Source organism: Triturus cristatus, chromosome 1_2 (assembly GCF_964204655.1).
Source record: "Triturus cristatus chromosome 1_2, aTriCri1.1, whole genome shotgun sequence".
NCBI lineage: Eukaryota > Metazoa > Chordata > Amphibia > Caudata > Salamandridae > Triturus > Triturus cristatus.
In genome coordinates this window covers 938,082,524-938,104,429 of record NC_140580.1, presented here as the reverse complement: position 1 = coordinate 938,104,429, position 21,906 = coordinate 938,082,524, and positions in this window count along the sequence as shown.

Genomic DNA, 21,906 nt, shown 5'->3' with positions numbered 1-21,906 from the left:
TGATCCTGATGCGCCAGGGGGGCCCCTGACCGTCCATCCTGCATGGGACTGCCTGGTGCCCTGATGGGAGTTCCTTTGATGCCATAAGGTACCTGGGGTGCGGAGAGACGACAGATTCTGTGTCCCGGGGACGACGCCGGCCGCGGCGACCTAAGATGGCAGCCGCGACCTGCTAATGACAATGCTGCGAGCTGCGGGGCCCTGTGGCATGCAGAGTGCACCCGAGATACAGCGGGGGCTGTCCTGCCTCTCATTCTGGCACGGCGGTTGGCGGCAGGTCTGAAGTGGAGGTCTGAGAGGGCGGAGCACCGCGTCTTGGGGCTGGTGCTGCATTCCAACCGCAAAATGGCGGCTTCGGCCCGGAGCGGAGGGGCGCACTAGCAGAGAGCACAACGAGGGAATGACGAATAACAGAAGGTGCCGGGCGGCCCTGAGGTCAGGGGCTCTGCGCAACGCCCGATCCCTGCTGGTGACCGACAGATGTGTGATCCTCCTGCGGGGGCGGTGCATTACTGGAAGGTGGCCTCGGAACTACGCCTGGGTCATCGAACATCGGACGCTCTGAGTGGGCACCCGGGGCCACAAATCCCAGTCCTGTGTTGAGGACGAGCCGTGGCAGCGTCACTGCACTGTTGGGCCTTGGTGAAAGGAATCTGGATCTGCCTGCGACTGTGACGTCCCCCTGCCTCATTCACAGATCGCCCTGACTAGAAGGTACTGTGTTATGGAGACGTGACTTGTGGAGAGCGAGAGGGTTGAGTGGAGGTGCTGCCACCTCGGATCGTTGTGGGGGAGTTCGGACTTGCTCCTGGAATTGCTGGCCTATCTGCCGATAGCTTGGAGGTGCATGGAGCTCCCGCAGGATGGCGGCCAAATAGCGGACGGGCCCTGGAACGTGCTTGTGTCACTCGGGGCTACGTGTGGGCGGCTGGTCCTCCATGCTCCATTGCTGCATTGTGGGTGGACTGAGGCAGTGTCGGTGGGCCGGGGGGTCTTGAAGGGGTGCGGCCTGCCCCCTGTCTTGCTCTGCTTGGACGGCGTTGCCTTTCTCCAGCCCTGCTACCTGAAGCCAGGGCAGAACGTGGGCTGGGCCCTAGAATCCACTGGCCTATTTGCCCTCAAGACCAGGTGCCGCGACCCCGCACTTATGCCCTTGGCTGGGGATTGCCCTGCTTGTCCTGCTTTGCTGGGCGCGACAGCCACAACCCTTCAGCGCTGCTGCTGAGGGTGCTATCCTGAGACTGGTGGGCTACTGTGCAGCCTCAGGTGGGCAGCTGCGATGGGCCGAGTGGTGAAGAAAAAGGGTTTCGCAGCATTACAGGAGGAGGATGGGGGATGTCAGTCTGGGGATGAAGATGTCGGAGCGCGGAGCTCTGGTGCAGAAACCCCAGGAGGCCCTACCTTGGCCGACATAATGCAGACCACCACTGCGTTGCGGGAGGCCCTCGAAACTAAAATAGACACCATTGGGGTGGATCTCGCCTTACTCAAGGATGATCATAAGGAACGAAAGGAGCGGGTAAAGGCGACTGAGAAGACATTGGAGGAGGTACCGGATAAAATGACCAGCATGCAGCACTCCATGAGGCAGATGGAGGACAGAGTTCGAGTTTTGGAACTAAGGGCGGAGGAAAGCGAAGGGCGTTCTCGCAGGAATAACCTCCGCATAGTGGGGGTTCCAGAACGTGCGGAGGGGGACGACGCTGTCCGGAATCTGGAGGATTGGCTCAGGTCGGAAGTTGCTCCGGAGGGGCTGTCTCCGTTTAATGCCCTTGAGAGAGCTGACAGGGTCCCAGCTAGGCCTCCTACACCGGGAGCACCCCCGAGGCCATTGGTGGCACGGCTACTACACTACCGTGGCAGGGACCATCTCCTCCAACAAGCCCGGGAGAAACAACACCTCCAAATTGAAAACTCCAGGGTGATGCTCTTTCTGGATTATACCAGGGAAGTCCAGAGACAGCTTGCATCCTTCATTGCTCTCAAGCAGAAGCTGCGTCAACTACACATTCCGTATGCCATGCTCTTCCTGGCGCGCCTGTGGGTGGTGGACGCTACCGGCACGCTCTTTTTCATCACTCCACAGGCCACGTGGCAGTGGCTAGAGACACACCAGCCGAGGTCAAGGCGGAGTTCGGCAGCGAGCAACGCAGAGAGACGGTCCTCTGGAACTACGAGCCCATCGAGGGCCCTCACGCTGCCGAAGTGTCGCCTTGAAAGGGACAGGGTGGTACAGGTGGTGACGGCGATCAGCCAGAGTGGGACCAGCCCGACTTCTGTTTCTCCTACCAGAGTGCTGGGGGGTTCTGGGTCTTCTCCAGCTGGCAGCACGAATGGTAACTCTGAGACTGAACTTCCGGAGGTCACTCCGCAGACGGTGGACCTGTTTGGCTGACCTGGACACTGATGGAGCGGTGAGATAAACTTGCAACGCGAATCAGGATTGACTGCTGAAGGGTTTCTGTCTAGTGGGGTGCGGGGAGATGGCACTATTTGATCACTGTTGATGGGGCCCCTATGCAGATGTCACTGTTAATACTAGCAATGGGCGGGGGAGGGCCGGGGGGGAGCTTTGGGTCCCATAGGGTCGTGCACGTCTCACTACCCTTTTTGAGCGAGGTTGATGATTCTTTCAGTTTGGATGGGGGCTAGTTCAAGGGAACCTATCCTGGGGAGTGGGAGTTGGGGGTGTTGGGGCACAGGGGGGAGGGGGTGGGTGGGACCAAGCATGCCGCTCTGGGAGATGAGCATTCATATGACCACACCATGGGTACCGCCGTAGGTATTAAGTGTTTATCTTGGAACATTAGGGGGATGCACACTATTACTCGTCATCACAAGATCCATGCTTATCTTAGGCGGAGAGGGGTGCAGATAGCACTGTTACAGGAAACGCACTTAAATAAACAGGAGGGACTGGCTTTGCAGCGGAGGTGGCGGGGGCAGGGGTACTGTACCACATACTCTGCTTTTGCACGGGGCGCATTAGTCTGGATTAGGGTGGGGGTACCGTTCCAGAGTACAGGGAGGTGATTGACCCTGAAGGTAGATATTTTGTAGTAACAGGGCGCTTGGATGGGAGGGACATCGTCCTAGGGAGTATATATGCCCCTAACGTGGATCAGGCTTCCTTTTTCGCACACCTTTCTGGGAAATTGGCACCATTGTTGACAGGTTCAGTGCTTTTGGGGGGCGACTTCAACTGCATTACTGATGTTTCTTTGAACCGCTCCCGTCATCCCCTCATGGACTCCCCGGTTCACAGACTGGCTGCAGTGTGACGGGACTGGCAGCAACAATGGGGGCTGACTGATACCTGGAGGGCACATCACCCTTCTGACAGGGACTATTCTTACTTCTCATCACTGCATGACCTGCATGTTCGGTTGGACTCGATCCTCAGCTGGCGCACTCCTAGCCAGGCTGGCCAATCCGGCGCATAGGGGAACGGTGATCTTGGAACTGAGAGGCCAGGGAGACGAGGTGTTACATACCCAAAGAGGTATTACGATCATTTCTTACGGTACTATACTGAGTTATATCGGAATAAGCCGGGTCCTGGGCTCCTTGAGGACGTAGGGTTTCTGCCGAGGGCGGGACTCTGCCACAACTTGAAGCCGAGGATGCTGAAGCTCTTGGGTGGGACATCGAAGCGGGTGAGGTACGCAGTGCCATAAAACAAATGGCCAGAAACAAAACGCCGGGTACAGATGGGCTTCCAGTGGAGTTTTACGTGGCCTACGCTGATGCACTGGTGCCCTGCTTGGTGGCCCTCTACAACAGGGTGAGACATGAGGGAGTCCTCCCTGCCACTACGTGTGAAGCCCTCATAGTTCCCCTTCTCAGGCCGGACAAACAATCTTGGGATCGTTCCTCGTACAGGCTCCTCGCAATGCTTAACCTAGACTATAAGATCTTGAGCCGCATACTGGCCAGTCGTTTGCTGCCCCATATGCCGACACTGGTCCATAAGGATCAAGCTGGATTCATACCTTTCCGAAATACCGCGATGAATATCCACAAGCTCATGCATATTTTGGGGTCCGACACCTATGATAAGAAAAAGGCCTGTATCTTTGCAGTCGATATTGAAAAGGCCTTTGATAGCCTGGAGTGGCTCTAACTTTTTAATGTTTTGCGGGAATTTGGCTTAGGAGAACACTTTATACGGTGGACGGCGTTGTTGTATAGCGCTTCTACTGCCAGGGTGAAGACAGGGAGACTCATTTCTGCTGCCTGTACAGTGGCTAGGGGGACGCGGCAGGGACGCCCGTTGTCCCCTTTATTGTTCGCTCTGGCGATGGAGCCTATGGCTGCACACGCCCTGACAGGACAGTACTATTCTGGGCTCTTGGTGGAGGGGCAAATGCAGCATATAACATTGTACGTGGATGATCTTTTCATGTTCTTACCGGATGCTGAGGGTGCCCATCGAGGAGCGAGGGGCTTGTCGGAGACCTTGGGGAGGGTGGCAGGACTCAGGGTGAACTGGACCAAGTCGTGTTTGTTTCCCATCAGGCCGGACAGGATAGTCCAACAGAGGACAGAGGACGTCCCATGGGAATGTAGTTGTTTACCATATTTGGGGACTAGGATCTACCATGCTCATGGCGACCTTTTGGAGGGCAATGTAGGACGGGCGGTGCGCAGCGCAAGGGCCTGTTTTGATTTTTGGGGGACTCTTCTGCTATCAGTTGCAGGTAGGGTTGCCTTGGTGAAGATGGTCATACTACCCAGATTTCTCTTCTACTTTGGGATGCTCCCCCTTTGGATCCCGGGTAAGCTCTTTGCCCAGCTTAATACTTTGATCACGGGATTTCTGTGGGGCACTGGGAGACGGAGGGTCGCCTTGACCACAGTGCAGCGGCACAAGGTAGAGGGAGGTCTTGCGTTGCCGGATCTAGAGGCTTACTATCATGCCGCGCAGCTCCAATGGTTTACGAAATGGGTGGCGGGCCATATTAGACGACCTGAGGATATGGGGGGGTCGGAGCCGAGCTGGCGTCTTTTGGCCGGTGTGCTGCTGTGGGTGCTGCTGAGGAATGCCTTGCTGCCACCAGACCTATGCGTGGTGCGGCGGTGCTCGGCGCGCCTGGCCAGGAGGACACACGTCAAGATTCCTTATGCGCCTGAGATCCCGCTGAGGATGTGTGAGGTGTTGCCTCACGGGGGTGGTTGGAGCCAATTACTGGCCTGGGAGGAGGCGGGAGTTACCGCAGTAGGTGACCTATACGAGGATAGTAACCTCCTCCCTTTTAATGATCTCAGGGAACGGCATGACCTCCCGAGGGGGGACTTTCTCTTATATGCGGCCCTGACGGCGGCTTTCAGAAGGCACTGGCGAAGGGGATTGTGGGAGCCTGACACGTCACTCGCCTGTCAATATATAGTGATGGCGGCGGGAACTTTCAAAGCGGTAACTTGCCTCTACAGGCGGATCACTCGGGATATGCGTCCCCCCCTTGACGGCGCTGCGGATCAAGTGGGAGGCGGATCTGGGGGAGCCCATTGCGGAAAAACCCTGGGAGGCTATTGTTGAAAGAGTGTGGAAAAGTTCTCCTAATGCGCGCTTTCAGCTCATCCAATTCTATGTCCTGCATCGGGCCTACCTCACACCCAACAAGATTAACGAATATTTCGGGATATCCGCTACTTGTCCTCGTTGTACTCAGGAAGGGGCGAGCTTTCTCCATATGTTTTGGGCCTGTCCACGGTTGGGAGACTACTGGCTGGGGGTGACGGCTGTTTTGGCTACTGTGACAGAGAGGAAGGTAGCCATGACGCCAGGGGTTTGCTTGTTACACTGGTTTCCACACACTTCCAAGACTAAGATTACCAGCAAGTTTATTGATTTGGGGCTGGTCCTGGCCAAGAGAGAACTTACTTCCCACTGGAAGGCGAGACAGGGACCTACTCTAGCACGCTGGAATAGAGAGCTGCTGAAATGGGCAGTGTGAAAGTGAAGGGAACTACAGATTATGTATGGCCCGAAGTAGTGGGAACGAAAAGTCATTGGAAATGGCTCGGGCATGGGTGGCGCTTCTGGAACTGGCCAAATATCTGATTGGGGAGGACGAGAATGCACTAGATGAGGAGGAGGATGCACGGGCCCCCTGAGTGGCATCCCCGTCTGCGGGAACACAGGGTATGATGGGATTAATGAGAGACTGCTGGGGACTTCCCCCTGGTGTTCCTGATCCGATACAGGCTGGGACCAGTGACGTAGGGGCTCGGTTAGGTGGTACAGGGACTCTGATTGCCTCTATGAACATATTAGTGACCGGTGGCATGCTTGGGTGGGTGGGTGGATGGGGTGGGGGGTTTGTTGGGGTGTTTAGGGAGTGGCGGAGTGGGTTGAGGTTCGGGAGTTCCTTATGCTGGTTCATTGTATTGGCCTGGACCATGTATAGAGACGGATAGGTTTGTCTCTTGGGCTATATGATCGAGGATGGGGGAGAATTAGTATCGCGCCTTTGTGATTCCTGGTAGAGCACTTTTGAGTGCAGTCCAACTTGGGAGGTCGCTAAAACTACCACTGTGTACAAATGTCCTGCATATTGATTTCCCAGCTAATTTATCATAGTGCCCACATGGCTGTATGTATGCTTGTTGAAACTCAATAAAAGTTTGTTTGAAAACAAATAATAATAATAATTTGAGTACCAATCATCTAACCGTAGTAAAATTCCATTCACAATGGATAATTCCTCAAAAGCATCCTTATATACACCGCAAGCTTTGTCATCTGAGTTCCACTTAGACCAATCCTGGAGAATGCCTTTCTTTACCTCACTCATTTCCTTGTCAAAGTCACACGCTGCTGTCCGTTCCTCGTGTGACATGGCATCTTCTGAAAGACTCTCAACTGTGCATACCACATCTTCGTCATCGTTCCACACTTCTCTTTCCACCGTAACCTCATCTTGCTCACAGATTGGCTATCCTTGAAAGACAATCAGGCAAAACATTTTTAGCCCCAGGAACATATTCAACTCAATAATTGTACAGATGAAGTCGATGCTGCTACTAGAAACTTCTAGATGTTGCTTTTTCCCCTACATTAGTGGTAAATAGTTGTAGCAGTGGTGTATGATCAACTCATGCAGTGAAGTGGGAACCCCATGAGCTATGCCCCACCAGCATGCTAATGCCTCTCTTTCTATCACCGAATGCGATGACTCTGCACCTTTCAGACTTCTTGATGCAAGTGCAACAACTTTATCACTGTCCCCCTTCATTGCATGAGCACTGCTCTCAAACCTTTCTGACTAGCATCCATCAAGAATATACTCTTGTCTGTGTGTCAAAAGGTTTCAAAGGAATAGCATGCACCACTTCACTCTTAACCATTTTCCTGATCACACAGCTTACACCATTCAAACCTAGAAATCTTTTTCAAGATATCCCTCCTATTATATGTCTTTCCTACGGTATTGGGGATAAACCTAGCATAAAAACCAATAAAAGAAAGTAGCTGGTCCTCGTTTTCTGTTGGATTGAAATCTTCTATAGCCTTGAATAGACTAGGGTTTGGTTCAACACCCTTGCCTTACAATGGATAGCCCAAAAGTGCAAATGCAGAAAAGTGCATTTACACATTTCTGCCCTAAGTCTCAGTCCTCTGTTTTTTAGAATGGATAGTACTTGATGTAACCTTTCGTAATGTTGTACGTGATCTTTACCAAAGACTAGAACATCGTCTTGGAATGCAATCACTCCACCCATGTCTTTAAACAAACTTACCACCACCCTTTGGAATACAGCTGAAGCTATCCCAAAGGGCATGCCTTTGAATTTATACAAACCCTCCGGGGTCATAAACGCTGTTTAATGAAGTGACTCCGGGTGTAGATTGATTTTGTGGTATGCTGAAGCCACGTCAAGCAAACTGAAAACCTTGCCACCCTTTAGAGTGGATAGCATCTCTGTGATGTTTGGGAGGAGATGGTGATCAACCCAAATCTGATCAGTCAAATCTCTTAGGTCCACACACATGCGAATGGACCCATTGGGCTTACGAGCTAAAACAATGAGCTACCCAATCATAACTGTCAATGGGCTGAATGACACCCTGACTACACAATTTGTGCAATTCCTTCTTAAGCTCTGGTCATAAGGTTAATGGTGCCCTCCGGACTTTATGGACATCAGAATGTGCACCCTCCATTATTTTCACCTTGTGCATGAAACCTTTAAATAACCCTACGTTTTCTTGGAAAACTTCTGGACAATCTTCCTCCCACTGGCTTTTTTATAGCAAACATTTGAACACAGTCCTTAACATAACCTGATCTCAATTTCTAGGATCCAATATTATGCCCAAATTACTTTGATCATGCCAACTCAATAAACAAGAATCGTTTTTAACCACATAAACTATGCCTTGTGTCTTGTTATTTTTTAAATCCAATACAGCGTCAAACTCACCCACCACCTCAATGTTTTTACCACCTTAACCTACAGGACAAATCACTGATTTCCTCAACTGAATTCGATAAAAAGCTTCTTTTCACTTCTTTTCATTCAACAAGGTGAATGGGGAACCAGAATCTGCCATCACTTTTCCGCCTACTCCATTTATCCTTAATATACATAAAGGTCTTTTTAACAAATTTAAAGATACTCCACACACCTCTTGTTTTATATTATTTCCTTCTAAAACTGCATCACTGATAGTTAAAATTTAACTTTCATCACTCGTGGAGTGATCATTTTCACTCAAATTACTTGGCTCAACCCTGTGTACTTTGATGGGGTGCAAAGTATGTGTTGACCTGCACACTCTGGCAAAATGCCCCTTTTTCATGCATTTTGCACAGGAACATTCCTTAGCTGGACACACTCTAGCATTCCCTAAGTGAGACAAGCTTCCACATCTATAACATTCGAATTTTTAAATGGTTGTTTTTTTGTACGTTTTGCCAATTTTCATAGACTTATCCGACGATCTCTCCATTTCATCCTTTTTCTTCCCTTTTTTTTATTTACTTTTAATTGCCAACACACTCTGACTCTGAGACTTGGATTCTGATTAAGTTTTCTGTTCCACATATTAAGCCGTACTCTCAATTCTAGTTGCAGTTTTTAAAGCCTTCTATAATGGTAAATTGGGTGTCGACAATGATGCTTCTTGTACTTTCTTGTTGGTTTTCTCCACTAGTTGGTCCCTGATCATTTCTTCTTTGAAGTCTTTGTACACGCAGGACACTGCTAAGATCCTCAAAGCACGTACAAAGCATGTTGCAGACTCTCCGGTCATTTGTACTGTTTTGTAAAATGAATGGCTTTCCATAATGGCATTGTTACTAGCCTTGAACCTCATATCTAAAGACTTTATGGCAGGCGCATACTCATCTATACCTCGAGCCGGTCATCATCACCTTCATCTAGAGCAAAAACCTCTCTGGAATAGGTTTTAAAATTTTCCGACCATCTGGACCTTTGCTCCCAATCAGGCTCTGGATTTGTTGGGTTGGAAGTAAAAGCAGGGGTTGGTACTATTGGCTGTTGCATTTTTATAAAAGATGCTATTTACTTCGCAATTAGTTTCTTCAAAGTACCTTACACCGTAACACGTTTACTTGAAAAATATGTCTGCAATTCTGGCAACCTTAAGTTTAATTTGAATGATGTAGAGAACAGAACACCATTAAAGCGCAATGTGCACTGAGAGGTTCTACTGGGCAATGTGAGACTAATGATAAATGGAGAGAAAATATAGTTTCAGATGAGCGAATCACCACAATGATTAAAGAATAGAGTTCCTGGTGTTGGCAATCGGTGTACCAATCACCATATTTCTAGCCGACTCAGACAAAAAGACAGTTATATACTTTGATGACCCATGTGCTGAATGACTCAACATTAGATGGACACAAGGGTGTGGCTGTACCACTTGTAACATTGCAGGCTCCTCACAAAGAGACAGTTGTACACCTTAATAATAAGTTGTGCGCTTCACTAATGCGCTGAATACTGAAAATTAATTGGTCCAGAGATCACATATGTTGTTTAAGGATTGGGTGTACGCATCACTGATGCAGTGTGCTGTACCTTCCCGTTCCCGGTGTGTTTAATGCCATGTGCGATCTTCTAGAAAGCGGCCCAATTCACCATGGCACGCACGCAGCAAAGGATGAGTCAGAAATGCATCCCGATTCAAAATGGCACTTGCGAAAAGTAAAGTGCATCAAAATGTAGAGCGTCAGAACGCTCATGCTTCTCCACGAGAAGAGAAGCCTCAAGCGTGAGCACTCGGAGACGCCGTGCTCAGATTTTAAATAACTTAAACAGTATCTTGTAATAAAGTCTTTTCTTCACAGAGGCGGTGTACCAAGGATGGAACCAAAGCTAACAAGCATTTACAATGCAATGGTCTCGGCATTGGTAAAGTTAGAGCTATTGGCATTGCTCATGACATTATTTTTGTTTATGTTTTTGTTTTTAAAACATTTAAAGAAACGGCGTTGTCATGAGCAATGCCAATAGTTCTAACTTTACCAATGCCGAGACCATTGCATTGTAAATGCTTGTTTCAAGTAGGGGAGCAAAGAAAAACGTATCAGATTTAGAAAAGAAGTTGCTTGCTTACTCCCCCAATGTGCACGCATTCCAAATATACATTGACCTGCACATGAAGCATGGTTTGTGTTCTTTAAAACACCTGATCTATAGAAAACATACTGCCCCAAAGAGAAAACCGGTGTACAAATATGTACGAACAGCTTTGTAACGTGTGATTTAGCATAGTAAACGTAAGCTGCCAAAAGTAAGACATACAGGTAGAGTTGCAAGTCTTTTTCTTACAGACTCGCCTAGAGGATCACCCAATGGAGAAAACAGCGCTACATCAAACATGAATAAAGTGACACAAAATAATCGAATCATAGCAAAAAAGACTACATATCATGTCGAGTTTCTGAAAACATGAGCCACACGCAAATAAGAAAAAAAGATGCGCCCTTTATTCTAGTTAAAAAAATACATTTATTTACACAGCAGAGGACGATTTTTAAAGAACGGAAGAAATCATACAGGTATAAAGAATTGTTCATTAAATTAGCCATAGATGCACTTTGTTATAACACAGTTTAATATGCCTGACCAATTCCCTTTGCTTAAGGGTATATGTAGTACGTTTTTTTTCTTGGTGATGTCTGCCGTAGTGAGGGAGTGGTGGATCACTCCCTCGACCTAAAAAGGCAATATAGTGAACACACATAATGTGAATAAAAGTTGCATTTAATTCCCCCGCAATTCCCTCACGGTCAGTGTTTTACTATGTAGGAGAGGTCTGGAAATAAACCATTCTGTGCCCTTTGGTCATTTCGAAGTTGTCCTATTTCTAGGTTTGTGAAATGTCATCATTTTTGGTTCGCAGACTGTCCCCCCCCCTACAACCACTTCAGAAGCAATGAAGAGCGGTGCACACTCCGCTGATCCTTATTATGGGGGGGGGGGGGGAGGGTTACATTCGAAGAATCCAGTGGGTTTGCACAAATCTTAATCAAGCATCGGCTGCCGGCTCGCCATGAACTCAAGGGAGGTGCTGCCTCGGTGGGGGGTGTCCTGTCCCTCATGCACTGTGTGCACCGGAGTGAAGGCCTGTCCGTCCTACCTCCCCTCCCCCCCCCATATCAGCCGGAGGTTCGTGCAGCCTGGAGGCCAGCAGGGGGAGGGACGGGCCCCTGAGGGCTGGAGGAGGGATCCACTTAGAAGCGTAGGATCACACGTGGTGAAAGGGAGCGTCGGCTTCGGGGGCGTGTCTTTCTTTTTCTCTCCTCTTGCCATTGGCTGGAGGAGATAATTAGAAAAGTAACGAAAAAACACGCCCCCGAATCCGAAAAGGACGGGGCCTGTTCGGAGTGACAAAGCCTCTTCTCCAATGGCTGGCCAGCATTCAAGAGGCCAGCCAATGGAGAAGAGGGGAGAAGAGGGGCGGGTTCAAGCCCCTCTTCTCCAAAACATTAAATCTCCGACTTCCGGTTCTGCCTTCAGCAGACCGCACGGTCCTCGACCTAAAAATGGTTCAACCTTGGAAAGAACCTGCGATTAGAGATCCCACGACCGCAGCAGCCAACAGAAATCAGGAGCACGCGTGGGTGCCTCTGTTCGTCCTGCTGTAAGCCTGGAACCACTCATCAACAATATAAGTTGTAGAGTGCAGGTAACTGTTTATTTCAAGTTACTACAATATTACAGCGGGACCATAAAAATGGTACATGTAGCGAACGCCATCTCCCAGTTCTACTGTAGGCCTGGGTGTGAAATTCCGCTCAGCTCGCGGAGTTTTTACCTCTCCACGCTCCGCATAGGGAGCGGAGTTCTGAAAAACTCAGCAGAGTGGTGTTTTATCCGTGCTCACACTCGTCAATGTTAAGTTGGCGAGAGCAAGCGAGTAAAGTCTTACTGGAGACCACCTCCTGCCGAGATTTCTCAACGCGGGTGGTCGCGGATAGCCACTTTCACTTGCGCCAAGTAACCTTCTGTTCGCATTGAGGAAGCTGCGCAGAAAAGAGCAGCACCCTCTTGCCATGTGCACGGTGCAGTTTGCGCTGATTTTCCAGCTCAGGACAAACATCCAGCGCTAAGAATCAACGTGAATGGGACAACCTAACACAATCTGCCGTTTGCGGAACTCCCCGTAGAGCGGCAGAGTTTTTTGGTCTCTTCGCAGAGTTCTGCATAGCAGAACTCTGCAAACTCCGTCCAGGCCTATTCAACTGTCCCCTACAGGATTCCATACACCCTTCTCGGGCATACATTCTATAACGATTTTAACCTAACATTCCATCTATGGATAAGACTCAACATCTCCCATATCTCCATTTCCCTTTCTCTTTCTGGGCCTTACTCTATCTTGGGGCTTCCCAAACTTTAACTTCCTCCTTGCATTCCCACTGTCTCCCACTTTATCTCCTCTCTGACATCACTATGTGTTCTTCTACCCAGTATCTCTCTTAGTCTGTCTTCCCTTTCATCCTCCAGTCCCCTGCTCTGTCTAGTCTCTGTGCTGAGGCCCAGATGCACATACTTAGCAAGTTCTGACACTGGAGAGGAGAGTCCTAGAAAGAATCGGCCCGGTTTCAAAAAGCAGGGTGATGAACAGATACTCTAGGAGAGGTGTGAACACTGAGAGCGGTGCCAAGCTGCCTTATGGATGTCTTCTGTGAGGGGACAACATGCCAGGCAAAGCTAAAATAACTAGTATTTTGGGTGTTTTTCAGTGCTTAATTTGTAAAAAAATAAAAAATAAATGCCAGGCCTTCTTCAGGAGAACACCGCAGCTTGCACTGCTCATTACCTTTGCCAGCGGTCCCAATGACAGCACCTATACAACTACTAGCCATCACACTGCTAAAAGTGAGACCATTCAGACTCTTTGAGAAGCCGAGTTGAGTAACAACCAGCATGGTGCACGAGTTGAATATTCCTTCTCGTTTTTGAGTAAAAAATAATACCTGTGAGGGAAAGCACGCCCGTATTTGAGCAAAAGGAAAGTCCATTACATTCAGAGTTTTGAATTGGTGAAGATGCGGTAAAAATAAAGAGTCTTCAAGGAACTCAGTCCTGCCCATACTCTGCAGTAAAGAAATTCATACTGGCAAAGTGTTAAGGGAGCCTCATGGGCAGTAACATAAACGAGTCCAGTGGCAGAAAAGCCAAAAACTCTTGGAGCAAACAAGCTGGAGCGGCCGCTCCATCTCTAGAAAACAGAATATCCGGTCCATTTATATGAAGCCCTGATGATAGTCCCAGTACTATTCGCCTGGGTCTTGAAACGTGTTGGCATTTTGGGAGGCATTTAGTTAATTCTGAATGCGGCGAGCGTTGAAGGAAATTATTGGATAAAGGATTGATATACTATTCAGACACTCTTTTGACGCTGGAGATGGAATAACACATGTGGTTCATAACATTGCATATTTTCATGTTTGTTACTAAATTTTGTATATGATGTAAATTTTCCTAAAAATGTGTTTTGCATCAGATTAATGTATTAATTCATTTGCTGATTTTGTCATGTTGCAAGCTGTTGCCAATAATTTTTTCACAGTGTCTAAGTCCATTTTTGTCTTTAAGTGTATGTTAATGTGAATTGTATATACGTGTAAGTTCATGTGTGAATTTGATAAGTCTGTGTTTCTTTTTCAGTGCAAAAAATAGTTTTGATCAATTTTTACATTAATAAGAAACAGGAATGGTCTAATAAAAATTCCATTCGGACAGATAAAAGAGTTGACTGTTCGGTACTCCATGAGCAGTAGGAGTGTACGGTAGTACGGAGCCGGGTTCATTGTTTCGTTTTCTGACTTTTAGAAAGTGGGCATTTCTCTGTGCTTATGACTCTTTGTGTTTTGTAGCCTGACTCGAATACACATCTGAGCTAGGTGACAGCTGTACTTTGGTCATACTTTCCAGACAGCCACCACACAGGAAGGGCTGGGTGTAACAGGGTCTTCATCTGCAAATAATCTGCATACTGATGTTCTTCCTGGGCTGGTAGAGGGAGAGGTTGTTCACACTACATTTGTATAGGTTACGTCCTGCCTTCCCACAAAGGGCTTATTTACCCCCTACTGATGCCTGGAGCCGGAGCTGGGTTGAAAGGGCATTGTTGTGCACTTGAAATGGTTCCTTTGAAGTTACCCCTTGATCAAAGACAATTTTGTACAGGGGCTCTGACCCCATTTTTTTAGGCACTGTGTGGACTTGTAACCAGACCCGGCTAGCTCTACATGCTGCACATTGCCAGAGGGCTGCTGTGCTGCTAGGAGGAACCACCATTTCAATCAGCATTTGTAGAGTGCAGCACTGTCACCCGTGGGGTATCTGGGTGCTGGGGTGCGAGGACTCTGTCAAAAAGCCAGGTCTTGAGGAAACGACGGTAAGTGGGAAAAAACTAACAGAAAAAGACAAAACAAAGGGCAGAAAAAACTAGCAGAAAAGGCACAACAGAGGGCAGAAAAAAACTAGCAGAAAAAGCAAAACAGAGCAGAAAAGGGCACAACAAAAGGAAGAAAATGAGCAGCAAAGGCAAAATAGAGGACAGAAAAAAAAGCAGAAAAGGCAAAACAGAGGGAAGAAAAAGATAAAACAGAGGTCAGAAAAATGACCAGAAAGTTAAAAAGAGAGCACAAGAGAGCAAAACAGAGGGCTAAAAATGAGCAGAAAATGGCAAAACAGAGCAAGAAATGGACAAAGTAGGCACGAACAGAGGGCAGAAGGTAGACAAGCAGCAAAGGGTAGTGGACTGCGGGCAACTGGACAGTAGACTATTGCAGGGGGAGCAGGAATGAGGGCCTGCTCAATGGGGGTCACACTCTGGTCTCCATTAAGTAGGTCTTGGGGGGAGGGCGGGCGCTGGGTAGTGGGAGAAGGGAAACGGTGGGAAGAGGGAAGAAACAAGCTGAAAAAGCAAAACAGCATGCAGAAAAACGAGCAGAAAAGTCAAAACAGAGGGCAGGAAAACAAGTGGAAAATGCAAAACAGTACAGAAGAGGGCAATAAAGAGGCCAGGAGAACGAGCAGAAAAGGCAAAAAGGAGGGCTGAAAAACAAGCAGGAAAGGCAAAACAGAGGGTAGAAAAATTTGCAGAAAGCACAAAATAGCAAGACACAAGCAGAGAAGGTATAAACAGAAGGCAGCAGGTAAACAGGCAGCAGAGGGTAGCGGACTGCGGGCATGCTGGACAGCAGAACTGTTGCAGAGGGAGCTGGCACAAGGACCTGCCACTTGCACTACTTGCTTTCATTGTGCTGGCCTGCTGCCTGATGGACTGCTGTGCTGCTGGAGGCACTGCCACTCTTCAATTAAACTTTATATGCTGGCCTGCTGCCTGTCTGCTCCCTATGTGCTCCCCAAGTGTTCTCCTGGGGCTTGTGGGCTTGCCACCCATCCCCCTGTGGCCCTTCAGGGATTCTGTGACACAGTCTAGAACTGGCCATAGGAATCTGGGTTCGGCCATTTTCACTTTCCAGAGGGACAGCGCATGGTGAGCGCTACCGGGGTGAGGAGTTGGCCTAACGGCTAGGGCGGTCGACCTCAAATCTAGGGGAAGTGGGTTCGAGTCTCGGCAATGACGCTGAACATCCTGTGATTCTGGGCAGATCACTTAATCTCCCCGTGTCTAAGATGTTTTTTTTTTAAATGTGTCCTCATGTAATGCAACTTGTGCTATGTAAAGCGCTCTGATGCCCGATTCTGGTCAACTTTGTGCTATATAAAATTCTGCAAAATAAATAAGTAAATAAATAAAAACCCTACATAGCTTGACAGAGCACTGCCACCTTAAAAACAACAAGGAGTGTTTATCAAGGGAGTGGCGAGTGCTTTCTTGCTTGACCAAGAATCTCCTGTTCACCCTCCCACCCCCTGTTTTCCCCACTTCGCCATCTCCAGAGAGAGAGTCATTGCAGACATGAGGGAAACCCCAGGGTGTGGCAGGAGTAGAGCAGAGAAACTCCACAGATGTCTTGTGGTGGATGGAGCCTGGCAGCCCGCTGAAGATAAATCGGCCTTGCTTCCACAGGGGCCTCAAGAGAAGAGAGGCCCCCAGCCCTGTAGTGGAGCTGGCATCCCTGGAGTGGGGTGAGGCCATCCTATGCTCCTACGTGGGCGGCGTGATTATAAAGGAGGATCACAGCCTCAAGAAGCCCAACACTGGTGGCTCGCTACACTGGCCGTGAGGTACTGCCGGCCCGCGTTCCCTCTGGGGCAGCTCTGTATTCACAGAGGAGGCCGCACTGTGGTTTTGGGCAGCTGCACCACACGTTGGCAAACAGCAGCATTTCCTTTCTCTGCACATGGGTGATCCAGGGAGGTCACCCTGCTGATTCTTGCAATTGGTGGCTCCCTCCTCACTTTCTTGACCGAACCTACCTTGGGGGCACTTGTTAGGTGCTTTAGTTTCACAGGGTAGCTCCTCGAAGGAGGTCCCAGGAGCCCTAGGGTGGTTTATCTATTTTGGGAACTCAAAGAATTACTGCCATAAAACTAGTTGGCATGAACGTGCTCCTGTACCCTACATGAGATCCCTAATTACTCTATAATGTGTAATAGGAGTGAAGGTATGCATCCACCATATGTTCTTATCTGGACATTTTGTGATCCATGCATTTATTGTGACATATGATGCTTCATGTGTTTTGTCTCCAAACAATGTTACATTACTTGCACTAATGTGGTGATTCATATACCTTTTCATAATCTGCTGCTTTTCATGCCCTGATGTTATGGTGTATGTTGTTTTGATTCTTGCACTGTCAGGATAATGGGTACTGTCTCAGGATTTGCAAATTATGCACAGAATTGATGATTCATATAATTTTTGTCTTGTGTTATATATAAGATACCATTGATTTTTAATGAACTACTTAACAGACTTTGTTGTTGGATTGCTCTGTCAATAAACTTTTTTTGTCCTGATGATGACCATCCCAGTTTAGTTTGGTCGAAACGCTGTTGATATCTATCTGTGGCTCCTATTGAAGAGGAAGCATTTTCTGCTACTTCTGGTTTTGTGTTATGTCTTAACAGTCTATGTATAATTCTTTCCTCAGCCACTGTCATTGTTTGCACTGTTAATTATTTTTATAATGTTCTTTGTGTAACCGTGTGAGCACCATCTTTAATGACTGTATTGTCCTTTATATTATTATTCCAATACATTTTGTATACATTGTGTTATTGTGTAGGGGTATCGTTTCCAGTTCTCATGTGATGTAGTCTTTATTATTTTTCATGTTGGGATTACTTTCAATATTAGTTAAGTTTAGGTTTTGTGTAATGTATTACTTGAACCGTTGTAAGGATTCTAGTCTTTACTCTGCACCAGGTTCGGGTAACAGAGCTGCCCCTGTTTATTGTAATTATCTTAAGCAACAGTAGAACACAGCTATAAGATATGGTGGTGGTTTTGCTGGCTGCTGGGATAAATAATGAGTCTTCTCTGCTATTTACCTGGCCTCTAGATAAATAGGAGACGTTATTTACTACCTCGCTGGTGGTGTGTAAAAAGCAAATAAACTTCACTATTTACTTGTTCACTGGTTAAATGGTAGAGATTATGCACTGTTTGGCGGCGGCCAAGCAAACAGGAAAGAAATATCACTATTTACCCAGCCATGTGACAAATAGTAGAGATGATGCACTGTTCAGAAGGTGGCAAAGCAGGCTGCAAAGAAACTTTACTGTTTACCTGGCCGCTGACTAAACAGTACAGATTATCCGCTGTTTAGCCTGCTGCAGTGCAAATTGAAGATAAATAGGAGATATTATGCACTATTTGGCCGGTGGCCCTGCAAATGAGAAAGAAACTTCATTTACCAGGCTGCTGGCTACCTAGCACATATATACACGATTTGGCCACTGAACGTGCATGCAGCACAGAAACATCACTATTTTCTCGGTTGCTAACTAAGTAGACATTATGGTGCCAATTACGATCTGGTAAAAAATGTCCCCGTACGACTCGTATCCGGTCTTATTACCGTACGAATCGTACAAGTGCCTTACAAACTGGCAATCACGATTCGCATGGTCAAAAGTCCATACGAACCACCGTGGGAATTATTCCCCACACGTCCTCGGGTCGGAAAATGTGTCCGACACGTCCTCGGACGATTTACCATACAAATGTGAAAAGTGAAGTCCGACCGCGGAATCACGATCCAACCCGTGCGTCCGATCTCACAACCGTATGTTAAAAACACCGTCCGCACCGAACTCCCATTGCAACCATGGAGACATGTGCCCGCATACGCGCCCAACACTCCCCCCAGCACCCATACGTTCGAGTCGTACTCCCCGTGAATGTACACCCCCCCTGTATGTACACCCGTGTACGTGTCGAACACCCACCCGTGTATGTACACCCCTGTACGTTTGAGTCGTACCCCCACCCCTGTACGTGTCGTACCCCCGTGTATGTAAACCCCTGTACGTTCGAGTCCTACCCCCACCCGTGTACGTATCGTACCCCCGTGTATGTAAACCCCTGTACGTGTCGTACCCCCGTGTATGTACACCCCTGTACGTTCGAGTCGTACCCCCACCCCTGTACGTGTCGTACCCCCGTGTATGTACACCCATGTACGTTCGAGTCGTACCCCCACCCCTGTACGTGTCGTACCCCCGTGTATGTACACCCCTGTATGTTCGAGTCGTACCCCCACCCCTGTACGTGTCGTACCCCCGTGTATGTACACCCCTGTGCGTGTCGTACCCCCGTGTATGTACACCCCTGTACGTTCGAGTCGTACCCCCACCCCTGTACGTGTCGTACCCCCATGTATGTACACCCCTGTACGTGTCGTACCCCCGTGTATGTACACCCCTGTATGTTCGAGTCGTACCCCCACCCCTGTACGTGTCGTACCCCCGTGTATGTACACCCCTGTACATTCGAGTCCTACCCCCACCCGTGTACGTGTCGTACCCCCGTGTATGTACACCCCTGTACGTGTCGTACCCCCGTGTATGTACACCCCTGTACGTTCGAGTCGTACCCCCACCCCTGTACGTGTCGTACCCCCGTGTATGTACACCCCTGTACGTTCGAGTCCTACCCCCACCCCTGTACGTGTCGTACCCCCGTGTATGTACACCCCTGTACGTTCGAGTCGTACCCCCACCCCTGTACGTGTCGTACCCCCGTGTATGTACACCCCTGTACGTGTCGTACCCCCGTGTATGTACACCCGTGTACGTCAGAGTCGTACCCCCACCCGCGTATGCATGGAGCGTACCCACACCACAACATCCTAAGGACGGAGCGCACCCCAGGCCCCAACATCACAACCGAATGTACGACTCGTACCAAGCCACACACAAGGACAGCACTGTACAACAAAAAGGCCCATGTACACACCGTATACACGCCGAAAAACGCACGTACACAACCAGGACAAACCAAAACGACACAAGAATACACCATTCGAATGGCACAAAGCCACAAAACATGTCCAACAAATACCAAAACAACACATTCACTGACCTGCAATAGCCAAAAACAAACAGAGGCCCAAAACACCACCACTCCTTATAACACACCCACCCAAAGTTCAAACACAGCCACACCCACCAATGGACCAATAAAAAGGGCCCACACACACAAACCATGAGCCTTTGCAACAGACTCACTGCTGCCAGACCCCACAGACAACCTACAGCACCAAACTAGAAGCTTCACCACACCTTACACCAGGGGTCTTCAAACTGTGGGGCGCGACCCCCAGGGGGGCCGTGGAGTGATGCAAAGGGGGTCGCGCCTTCCCAGTCACACCTGCCCAAGCCCAAGGGCTTCAGCCCCCCCCCCCCTTCCCCCGTACTGTGTCTCAGCCCGGGCTGCTGCAGTGCTGCTGGGGGCTCAGCTGGGCAGTGTCTGGATTCCTATCTCCAGCACCCCCGTGTTTTTTCACAGGTCTTTAAAGACCATTTAACATGCCTTTGTAAACTGCTTACAGAGGCTTAGGTTTTTTTTGCTGGTTCCAGTACCCCCTGGGTCCCCACTGTGCCTATTCCTTAAATTTGGATTTTACATTCACTGCCGTAGTGTGAGAATGCATTTCATGGAAAGGAATACAAAGTTGGCTTCCTGGGGGCGCAGTGTGTGAAAGTTTATTGTGCTTTTGAAGCACCTGCTGCAGCGTTTCTTTCCCGGCATTTACCAGGCCTCACATAAATGTCAAGATAACTTGTGTGATTAATTATCTTCCTGGAGAGAGATCAGAATGTTGTATAGTTGAGGTTTTGACTTGGGTGATGTTAGTGCAGAGGGTTAATATGCCTGCTGCAAAGAACGTGTACCAAGTAGATCCAAGTAGATTACAGAGTGCGTAGGATGTGAAGAGATCAGAAGGTTACTGCTTTCAAAAGAGACATCCTTTTGTTACTTGCAATTTATAACTTAAAGTCCTAATATAGAATAGTGAGCTATTAACTTTCATCCTAGAACAGCATGCACACTACAAAGAATACATTATTAGACCATTGATTAATGTTGCAAAAAGGGTTAATTTGGCTAGAAATCAATTCTTATTATTAAAGGAAACTCCCAACTATGCTGTTTCTTTTTCGACTCGGAGTTTGTGCTTCTCCACACCAAGCACTCTTGAACTATACTGCCTACCAGTATGGATGACATGTGACTCCTATACTTTTAGTCCTTTGGCTTATGTAACATTTCCTATACACTGATTTACACACTTATGATTGATTGTCTCTGTGTAATGTGTGTGTGATGGAAAGTGCTCGGACACCCTACACTGGAATGAGTGGCACTATATAACTAATTCAATGCATCTGAGAGTGTGGGGTTATGGAGACTTGGTCACTGTTAAAGGGTGCTAGTGAGAGAATCCGTGGTGGGGGTGGTCATTGTGGGGGGCACCAACAAACATGGTCGCACAGGGCACCACCAGCACTAAAGCCGGCCCTGGGAAGTATGCACAGATAAGCGCTGAAAATACCGCTTTAGGTGACTGTTTTTTTTTTGTACCGACTGGGCCACCAAAATAATCTGCTGGCAACCCTAACCATAGGACTGGAAGTTTGTTGCAGGATCAGCACATTATTTATTTCCTTCACCCTCGATCCCCGATTAATGCCGCAATAGTTTAACTTAGATCTTAAAGTCTACGCCCCATCAATAACATGCTGAGTTACTTCATGGGTCTGGGAATGCACCCTGCATTCAGACAACTCATTCCTCATTCTCGCCCTTCATTGTCACGCTCACCCTGCACTCACAGTGATCACAATGCACTCACACTGATCACCATGCACTTGCACCATTCACCCGCTCACCTTGCACTCACAGTGATCACAATGCACTCACACTGATCACCATGCACTTGCACCATTCACCCGCTCACCCTGCACTCACAGTGATCACAATGCACTCAC